The sequence below is a fragment of the Chiloscyllium punctatum genome, chromosome 51 (genome assembly GCF_047496795.1).
Source record: "Chiloscyllium punctatum isolate Juve2018m chromosome 51, sChiPun1.3, whole genome shotgun sequence".
Lineage (NCBI taxonomy): Eukaryota > Metazoa > Chordata > Chondrichthyes > Orectolobiformes > Hemiscylliidae > Chiloscyllium > Chiloscyllium punctatum.
The window spans coordinates 50,401,555-50,412,774 of NC_092789.1; positions in this window are offsets into that span (position 1 = coordinate 50,401,555).

The following is an 11,220-nucleotide window of genomic DNA, read 5'->3' on the forward strand; positions in this document are numbered from 1 at the left end:
GATCCCTGAAAGTTACCACCTTGGTTGATAGGGTTGTGAAGATGACATACATTGTGTTAGCTTTGATGAGTCGAGGGATTGTGTTTCGGAACCTTGAGATTAGGTTTCAGCTGTACAATACACTGGTGTGGGTGCACTTGGAGTATTGCTGACATTTCTGATCTCTGCAGTATAGGAAAGATGTGGAAACGTTGGAAAGATGTCTTAGGGGACTTATGAGGATGTCGTCTGGGACGGAAGGATGCTCTTACCAGGGAAAGCAGAGGGACCTGAGACTGATTTCGTGAGAGAGAAAAAGGTTGAGAGGTGACTTAACTGTGGCATGCAAAATAATCAGGGTGTTCAATAGGGTGGTTAGTGAGAGCGTTTTTACTCAGATGGTGATGGCCAGCATGAGGACACATAGAATTAAATTGAGGGATAATAGATATAGGACAGATGTCAGAGGTAGTTACTTTACTCAGAGTTGTAAAGGTTTGAAAGACACTGACTGCAACAGGAGTAGGTTCGTTAACTTTAAGGGCATGTAAATGACCATAGGATAGACATATAGACAAAAATGGAATAGTGTAGGTGAGATGGGCTTCGGATTGCTTTTACAAAACGGAGGAATATCGACGGCTGAAGGGCCTTTTTTGCGCTGTAATGTTCTATGTTCTATGATCTGTCGGAGTAAATCGCCTCTCCACCCAATTCAAAAGCATCTGAATTCTTTCTAGAATGAGACGACCACAATAGGACACAATGTACCAAGTGCGGTTTAACCAGGATTTGATACAGCTGGAGCAAAACACCGTGACTCTTTTACTAAGTCTTCCTATTATTGCAAGCCAACGCATGATATGCCTTCGTCACAAGCCTATCAACTTGGGTGGCAAATTTGAGAGTTTGGTGCACATGGTCGCCAAGATCCCATGGTTTCTCCACACTGCCATGAATCCTTAATTAAACACTATATTCAGCATTGAAATACATCTTCCAAAATGAATCATTTCGCATTTACCTCGGTTGAACTTCATCTGCCAATTCGCAGTCCAACTTTGTATTCTGTCAATGTTGGGTTGTCACCTGAAACAACCAGTAGACTATCTACAGTCCTACCGAACTTTGTGTCATCCATAAACTTACTAAACCATCTTCTTCATCACGTCATTTTAACAAAATAACACTAAAAAGAGCAGAGTGCATTAAGTAGATCCAAGTGGGAAACCAATGGTCACCGAACTCTAGGCAGAAAACTTCCCAACCACTATCACTCGCTGTCATTTTTTGGCCAGCCAATTATGCATGCAGACAGCCAAATTTTCCTGCATCTCATTCCTCCCCATCTTTCGCAGCAGTTCCTACATTTTTTTTCTTTCCAACCCTTCTTGAATAATGGCACAAAATTCACTGCTGTCCAGTGTACAAGGACCTCACCCGTAGCTAACAGTGAAGCAAATACATCTGCCACACCCCCTGCAATTTCTTCAATGCCCTCTTCCAGGGTTCTTGGACATATCAGCTCTGAACAAAGAGATTTATTCAAATTCATTCATTCATACGACCAACCACTCCTCTGTCTTGATGTGCACTGTCCGCACGATACCCACACTAGCTTTCCAAATTTCCTAGGTCTTCATGTCTTTCTCCAAGGTAAAGACCAAGGCGAAGTATTCATTGAGGACCTCGCCCTTCTTCTGCAGTTGGATGACGCATGTCCGCTTTGGGTCTTCTGAGTTTCTACTGTCTCTTGAGTTATCCCTTTCCCTTTCATATACTTAAAGAATCTCTTTATATTCACCCTAATCATCTCAGACAAATCTGCCTCTTCTTCCCTTTTCGTCCTCCTTTCTTTAATCAGTAAACTCACGCATTCCCGATAAAACCTCCGGGGATACAATCGTGTACTGGAAGAATCAGCGTTTTGATATTGTTGTAAATCATTTGTAAGAAACTATTAGCTGTATAATCTGTAATTATGCAGACACCAAGAAGCTTGGTGCAGTTGTTGAGAGTGTGGAAGGTTGTCAAGTTATAAAACAGACGTAGATCCCTAGAAAAGTTGGGCATGGAAATGGCAGATTGAGTTTCTTTCGAACCAACGTGTGGTCGTACATTTTGAGAGGTTAATTGGAAGTGGAAAGCATGCAGTGCAAGACGTGATGCTTAGGAACATTGCTGTACAGAGATGTGCTGAACTGCAGGTTCATAGCTCCCTGTAAATATCAACGGAAGCGAATAAGATGTTAACGAATGTGTGCAACATGTTTGTCTTCATCGGTAGAGTAGCAAATATTGCGTTGTCATGTTTCAGCTGTATAATACCTTATTTTGGCTGTATTTGACGACAGTGCTCATTTCTCCTCGCCATACTAGGGAACGTTTGGGGATGCATCTGGCAGGGTCACAATAGATTTCCCAGGATGTTGCCTCAGTTTGACAAACAAAAGGAGAGATTGGACAAACGTTAACTGTTTTCTGTGTGTTGCGAGGCTCGGGGTGACCTGATAGAAGTATTTTAAAAGTCAAACAAATGGTTTGGTTGGCTGGTTGGAGCAGTTTTCCCAGAATTAAAATGGTAAAAAAATGTTATATGGCATATGTTTAAGATGAAAGGGAGAATGTTGAAAGTGTTTTTTTATGGATGGTGACAGGTGCTTAGAACTCACTGTCAGAGGAGATACTGAAAGCAATTACATGGGCAAATTTTCGGAAGCATTTAGCAACGCGCATGAACCGACTGACAAAGGAGAGATGTGGACAATACGCAGGTAGATTGCATTAATCTATGACATCCTGGTTCGCACAGCCGTGGTGCCCTAGAGGGTCTGTTCCTTGTTCTTGATCGTTCTATGTTCTATTGAGCTAGCACAATTTCTGTTTGACACCTTTTTTCGTATAATGGTCTAGCTCCCGTTCAACATTGTTCCTTTCAGTGAGATCAGGCTCGTCTTTTCACTACTACTGTCAAAATGGAGTCGACAATCATCCCCCAAGTGCATACTTTATTCTTAAGCGTCCAGCAGGTGTCCTGCGTCTGTGACTTCCAGGTGTGAACAACACTCTGCGGAACGTCATTAATGATTCCATGTGTCCAACCCCATTAAAAATGGTATGAGTTTCAGTGAAATCACTGCAGCTCTCCTCAACTCCCATTTCTCACAGAAGAAAAGTAATGTACCAACAATGAACTTTGCAAACATTTACTGAACTCCTTCTGTGGATATCCATCCTTTCCCAGGGAACGTGATGAGATCTACACACAATACCTTTGATAAGTTCTCACCATGTTCGTGTTATTTTTTAAAAAAATGCCATTGTTGCTCTTGCAATGAAAAGATATTCCTGGTGAGACCTATGTACCAGCTTCTTTCTTAACTGTTTGCTGTTCCTGCATCTTTCCTTTTTTTGGGAAAAGTAATGGATCAGACCAGACCTTCCGCTTCTCTGCCATTACCATCTAACCTTTCCCACCTCCCCCACCACGGAAATGCATTGCAAGTATTAGCTTCAAACAAAGGTTTTTGAAATTATTTAAAGTCGAGTTTAAGGTGCTCTGATCCAGAAGCGTTTCAACTGGTCCACCATTAGGCTGTAATGAAAACACACTTTATTCATACGACAAAGTTAAAGTACACGAAAAAAGTAATCCGCAATAACATTCACACTGTTGAAATTCTTTTAAATAATCACGGTGTTACTAAATCACGAATCATCACGTGTTCCAATTGGAAACAAAGTTCTATGAAGACACCTGTAGCATGACAATGTAGTAAGATAGGCATGATTCTCTCTGCAGCACAGAAAAAAAGAAACAAGCTGCCCCTTTTTGGTTTTAAGAGGAAGTCTCGCTACCTAAGCCCTCCCTCCAGTCGAGACTCGAGCTGTTAGCTGTGCAGTAGCAGAAAGTTTCTCATGAAGTGCAAGCAATGCAAAAAGCCTTCAATGGTCTGCATGGATCCTGACCCCGCAAGTTCATGCTTCTTTTGTTAAATTTTAATGAAAACACACCGGGAATAATTGCAACCTGTTTAACAACTGGCTGCGTGAAGCAGATATTCTGGCACCAGTGTGGCAATGCAAATTTGCAAAAGAAACAGGACACAACACATCGCTCTTAAAGATGCACTACTGGTACATATGCCTTTAAAAAACCACATACATCAACATACAAAGTTGGCTACATTTTCAAAGAGATTACTCCCATACTATGAGTATTCTACATTATATAAATGTGTGTGTTCATGCGCGCGTGTGTCTATCTAGTATTAAATCTGCACGTAAATAGTACGATAAATAATCAATAATACAAACACAGTCAATAATACAATTCATTTCAGTTTGCCTGTTCCACCTCGAACACTTCCATTTTCCTTCACTAATGTAGTATTGACGAAGTATCGACAAACCTGCCAGCTATATAAATTAAAATTTGAATGGATGTAATAAAATAACTCATCTCAACAATCTGGTGTTTACCCTTAAATTTGTCTGTAAAACGTAGGGGGCTCTCATCAGTACACACACTCATCTGTGTTATAAAGACTCATAGAGTCATAATGCTGTACAGCATGGAAACGGACACTTAGGTCCAACTCGTCTACGCCGACAAGACATACCAACCCAATCTAGTCCCACCTGCCAGTAACTGGCCCATATCGCTTCAAACCCTTCCTATTCGTATACGCATCTAAATGCCTTTTAAATGTTACAATTGAACCCGCTTCCACCACTTCCTCTGGCAGCTCATTCCATACACGTACCACCCTCTTGTAATGGCAGCACCTAACTCAACGTCCCGTTTTCAATGATGGAATATTTATTTTGATGAATATTCAAATTTCTCGAATATATTCCAAAGGTCTCTCAATACTATAGTTGTCATCTTGTGAGTGCACCCAACAAACACCACACCCACATCATTCCAAACATTTAGCACTTTCACTGACTTTGAGCAATTACTTTTTGCAAATACCAGGCAGGGGGTCAACACAGCTTTTGGGATTCAAATGTCATCTGACACTCTTTAGTCCACTGACATTTTCTGCATGTGTTCAACAAGTCTGTCAGTTGAACAACAATGCTGCTAAAATTGGTATGAATGATCAGTGAAAAGGATTTACGTCCAGGAATTGCACTAACTCGCTCTGTGTTAATGTTATAGGAAGTTTACCAATTACTGTTATTTTCAAATTCCAGGGGATCATCTGTGTATGTTTAATCAAACGATCTAGGATCATAAGTTATTGTGAATTCACTCTTATGGTTATCACCAAGATCGTCGTGTCAAGTTCATTACATAGTTTCAATACATGCTCCAGAAGTTTCTTCCGTGTGTGAGGAAAATCACCAGATTTTCCATCTATATTTACAATTGTGTATTGCCGAATTAACATGATTGGTTAATCTTTGAAATGTGATTGGTGAGGTCTTCATACATACAGCATGACTTTAAATTGGGAAAGTCCATTTGGGTTCACGAACGCCGAAATTTCCTTCACTCTTTCCGATAAAGGTACATGCCATTATTGTCTGAGAATATTAGCTTAAATATGCAAGTTGCTTGTGCCATTTACACATTATATTTTCCGTTTTTGCAATAGAGTACTAATCACATTTTGTAACTGCATTGACCTTTCGATAGTCCACACACAGTCTTTAGTTAACATTTAGTTTTGAAAGTATCGCTATGGGAGAGCTCCATCTGCTGCAACTCAGGTAAATTGTGTCGTCTCCCAGCATCCTGTTAATCTCTTTAGAACGAACACCAGTTTGAGAGGGTTCAAACCACGATGATGTTACTTAACTGGAAGGTCATTTTCTATACTATAGTGTGCATGAATCATTCAAGTACTTGTTAGCGTACCCCACAATTATTTCCATATGATTGTAATTTTTTTTAGCTCATTTTGATTTTCCTCAGAAAGATTTATTCCTGTTTCTGAAAACTTCCTCATTGTTAAATTCAATTCAGGGAGGTCAACTTCAGAATCGTCTGAACTTAGATCTTTAGGCTGAGTAGTAACAAGTAACACGTTCTCCTTTTGCTATTCTTCCCTATCAAAATACTCTTTGAACAAATTCAAATAAAACACCTTATGAGTCTTACGACTGCTAATGTTCCTATCGAAGAATTTGATTCGGTCCTATATATTTTGTTTTTAAATTTTTGCCTCCCGCGGGAAGCAATTCTAACACTTTATTATCACTGGCCAATCTTCGAATCTTTGATCTTATGCCTGCTTGTTGTTTCATTATATGTTGCAAAACTTTAAATACTATCTTTCCAACTCATCCGTTAAATTTGGTTTCTTCCAGAGATCAGACACAAACTCCAAAAATGTATGAGGACTCACCAACTTTTCTTTAAGTAATTTAAGTAGCACTTTCACCTCATGGCCCCAAACTATTTTCAATGGACTGAATTTAGTTGTTTCGTTCGGTACATCGCTAAATTTAAAAAAATATAAATGGAAATATTTTATAGCAATCCTCTGGATACTCTTGACTATAGACATTCCACATTTTCTTTGAAGATTGATGTCACAGAGTTAATGTGTCCTGGGTTCTGAATGGGAAGCATTTGATTTAAGTAGCATTAATTCTGAGTTATCCATAAATTTCTTAAATACTTTTAGTTTAAAATTAGAGTATTGATCGTATTGTCTTTCGATGAGTTGCCCGTATCTAATTAAAGAAAGGTACCTCCTCTGCCATCCTTTTAGCTTTGAAAATGCATAATGGAATGACATCATAATCCAGTCAACATATTTAATACGGCGAATAATTATTTATTCCTTCTTCGCGTTTTAGGGAAATTTCCTACGCAATTCATTAACAATCTTGTAAAAGGTTGGTGAAATGCTGGAATTAGTATTCAGGGTGTTGGTCATCTCACTAACTCAAATGTTTTCATTACTTGACACAGGTGACGTCGCCGGCAAAATTCTAGAACAGCTATGTTCAGTTCATTCCAATAAAACTCCGTTTATTTTTTCAAGTTTGGCTTGTGCTTTCCTTACTCCCAAATGACCTATTACTGCTAAGTCATCTGCTGAGAACAACATCTCCTTTCTGTAACCCACGGGAATACAACTTGCAGAATCTCTGCTCATTTTTTCATCCACCTGAATATGTAATGATCCCCATTGCCTCAAGACTTCATTTTTACGATAATAAAATTCTGAGATAAACTCAGAGTTTTCTTCTCAGTCTGCTTTAAGAATCAAATGCTTCATCTGGTGCTTCGTCCGTCGTAGTTCAGTTAACATCTCCGAACTAAAAATGTCCGCTTTGACCTCCACTTGTTCTTGTTGTTTCTTCTCAACTGTTTGATCAGACAGAGCTGCTGATAATTGAACGTTAACTGTCTTGTCTTTATTCTTTTATTTCCCTTTCCATTTCAACATATGGTTTCGCAACTCTGCTGACAAGCAGTCAGGGAAAGTTTCAGGGTATACTTCCTCTAACTTCTCAGTTGTCCGTTTTTCCATTGGTTTTTCAATCACAACCGGCATCATTCCCACCTGTGATCTAGCTATGTCATTATCGGCGTTAAACTTTATGTCTTGAACATAGAATTTATTTATCATTCTCACAATTTCATCAGTACTTTTCATCTTATTTTCCTAACTTGCTTTAATCAATGAAAGCTTCCTCTCTCTCACCACAATTCCACATAGTACACTTTTTTTCTGGTAACTTTTTTTTCTGACTTGCATCTCTCTTCATTTCTCACTGTCAAATATTGACTTGCTCCCATTTCACTGTTTTTTTAACCCAATCCTCCCAGCTCAAATGTTTAAAACAAACCCACACAGCTGAATTCTTTAAAGAGGTATGCCACTTTCTTCTGAAACAGCATCTGACTAGGTTGTGATTCTGTTGCGTTATCTATGCTTTCTTTGACCACCGACTTACTTGTCCTGTTTTATCACATCTGCCTTCCCAGTGTTTTTTTTTATTATAGTGAAAATATCTGGTATTGTTTATTTTCTCTTTATCACTTTAGGGTTTTTTTCTTAACTTGTAACAAGATATTTTTAATATCTTCCACATGATCACACCTGCCCTTACCAACTTAGGATGCTTATTTTCCAGAAAGTTTCGCCTTCACATATTGCAAATGATGCTCGAAGCCGAAATTTGATAAATTAACTGACTCATAATTAGCTGCCATTTGTGCTGTTGACATTGCAGTTACAAAACTCTGTTCCACCAGATGAGTGCTGATGACTTCAAGAAGTGAATTTTTCACTCCTCCAAAATAATAGCTTCTCTCTGAGCTTCATATGTTAACACAATATTCAATGCATTTATAAAACCATCGAAGTAGCTTTAAGTGGTCTAATTTTGTGCATATTTTATCAAGTTACTTCTTCCGATTCTCTTGAACGTAGTCTGTGAGCTTCTGGCACTAGTTCATGTGCACGACATAATAACTTCGCTTGAATGAGCATTGACCACATTAGCCATGTCAGTTGTTTAGGCTCTTTAGTAACTCGACCAATTTCTTCGAAGCTCGGCAACGTTTGAATGTATTTAAACAGATTCCCACCAGGCCTTCGGCAATGATCGGTTTGATTTTCATCACTGACCTCATCACGACACTGACCTGTTACCTTTAGCTGAGCCATTTTAAGGCGCATTTGCCTTTTCAGGAAAGACAATGATACACTAATGAGAGAAGCATTGTGGGAGTCACAGCAAACATTCATGCCTTGGAAAAAGAAGCATCCTAAATGGAGTTCGATGCAACGGTGCCTGACAAGAAAATTCAGAAATAGCAGAAAAGCAAAAGGCAAAGCAGACCATGCAGTGAAGGGCAGTGGGCGAAAGTGAGGACTGCAGATGCTGAAGATCGGAGCTGAAAATGTGTTGCTGGAAAAGCGCAGCAGGTCAGGCAGCATCCAAGGAGCAGGAGAATCGACATTTCGGGCAATGAGGCCTTCTTCAGGTTCCTAAAGAATTGATAATTCCTGGAACGTCGATTCTCCAGCTCCAGTGAGGGCATTGGGAAGCCTACAATGACCAACACAGGATAAATATAAATGGAATGCGCAGGGAGAAGGCTAAATATATGGGTAGGTTAGCCAATAATATGAAAGAAATGGACTTTGAACGGCGGGGAAAAGACATTACAGAATTGGTGTCGTGGTTCAAAGAAATTGTGGAGGAACTGAACAACTTCTTTGCGTCAGTCTTCGCATTGGAAGAATAGAGTAACGTTCCAAAACTCCCAGTAGGCCGTTGGCAGTGGTGGAAAAAGTGGCTATTATCAAGTAGCAGTTCCCAGAAACACTGAAAGGTCGAAATATGGCCAAACCTTCTGCCCAACTGGACTATCCCACTGAGTCTGAACAAGATACCTTAACAGCTAATGGAGGTTTAAGTGAAGGTTTGGAGCAGCCGTTCTTGGATTGGGTTGGAAAAGTTGAAAAACCAAACAACACCAGGTTACAGTCCAGAAGGTTTATTTGGTTTCACGAACCTTTGAAGCACTGTTCCTTCATCAGGTGGCTGTGGAAACGGTGTTAGTGGTAATCTTGCAGGCGTCACTGCATTTAGCGATGTCCCAGAGAACTGCAAAATAGTTAATGCATGCACATGATTAAGAAGGGCATAGGGCAAAAGATGGCAATATAAGGCCGTTTGGCCTGAGCTTTGTCGTTGGTAAGATTTTGGAGTCCACTGTGAAGGTCGAAATGTCTCAATATCTGGAAGTGCATGGTAATTAGGAAACAGTCAGCATGTTTTCATCAAGGGAAGGTTATGATCAAGAATTCTGCTAGAATTCATTGAGGAGATAACGAGCAGATTAGACAAAGGAGAGCTAATGACTCTTATCTACTCGAGCGTCCAGAAAGACTTTGACAATTTACCACACAGAAAGCTGTTGAGTGAGACAATAGCACATCAGGTGACAGGCAATGCACTATCATGGGCAGATTATTGGCAGAAGGCAGAGTTGGGAATGAATGGATCCTTCTCAACGTGGCAAACGCCGACTGGTGGGGTACTGCAAGGGTCAATGTTGGGTACACGAGCTTTCATTGCCTACATTAGTGATCGCAATAAAGGAACTGTGGGCATTCTGGCTCAAGTTTCAGATGATGCAGAGATAGGTGGAGAGGCAGGTAGTATTGAGAATCCGGGGAGTCTGGAGAAGGATTTAGACAGGTTTGGAATGGCAGATGGATGACATCATGGGAAATTGTGAGATCATGTACTTCGGTAGGAAGAGTGCAGGCATCAAATAATTTCTAAATGGGCCACAATTCAGAAATCTGAGTGCAAAGGAACTAGTTCAGGATTCTCCCAAGGTGCTAAAAAAGACGTTGCAGGAAAAGCTCTTCACTCCTGACAGCATTCTGAAATTGAATCAGTGTTATCGTTTTGGGTCCGGTGACCGATTCTCAAAACTGATGGCAACAGGCTAAATGTCAGTTTATATGCAGATGGTAATGTGGAGAAAGGGTGTATGTAGTAAACAATACATGGCGACAGAACCCAAAGAGAGAGAAGAGCAGTGCGGCTAACAAAGAGGTAGCTATCTATTCGGCTAAGGGGAGTAAAAAGCAGTTAATGGAGACATTTAGTAGCTAACAAAATGTAGTTTGCAATGGCAGACTATCGGGTTGCAAGTCCTGAAGTGTGGATTAGGGGGCTATGTTCAGTCACTATCATTATTGGAATCCGTATTGAGTCTGGAGCACAGCAGCGCTCCCAAAAGTGGTGTTGTTCTATCATCTGGCATTGAGCTTCACTGGAACACTGTGACAGACTGAAGACCGAGATGCTCGTCAGGGAACAGCGACCTGTGTTAATGTGGCAAGAAACTGGAAGACAGGGTGATTTTTCTTGCGGGCCGAACGTGGATGGTCTGCAAAGACGTCGCCCAGTCTGTTCTTTGATTTTCCAATGTGGAATTCAGTAATTTAAATTGCTTGAAGTGCAGGTGAATTGCGGTTTCCCCTGGGCAGTAAATTTTGTCCCTGGGAAGGATAGGAAGCATGAGGTAAATAGGCTGGTGTTACCACCCTGTGTTGAGAATGTTGGGAGTGAAGGAAGACTGGACCAGCGTGTCCAAAAGGGAACGGTCACTGCAGTAGATGGGGAAAGGAGGTGTGTAGAACATGCATCTGGTGTTAGTATCTCACTGGAGGTAGTGGAAATGGAGGCTGATTGAGGATACTGGTTGGATGATAGTTACCTTCATGTCCCTGTTGTCGTAGCGAA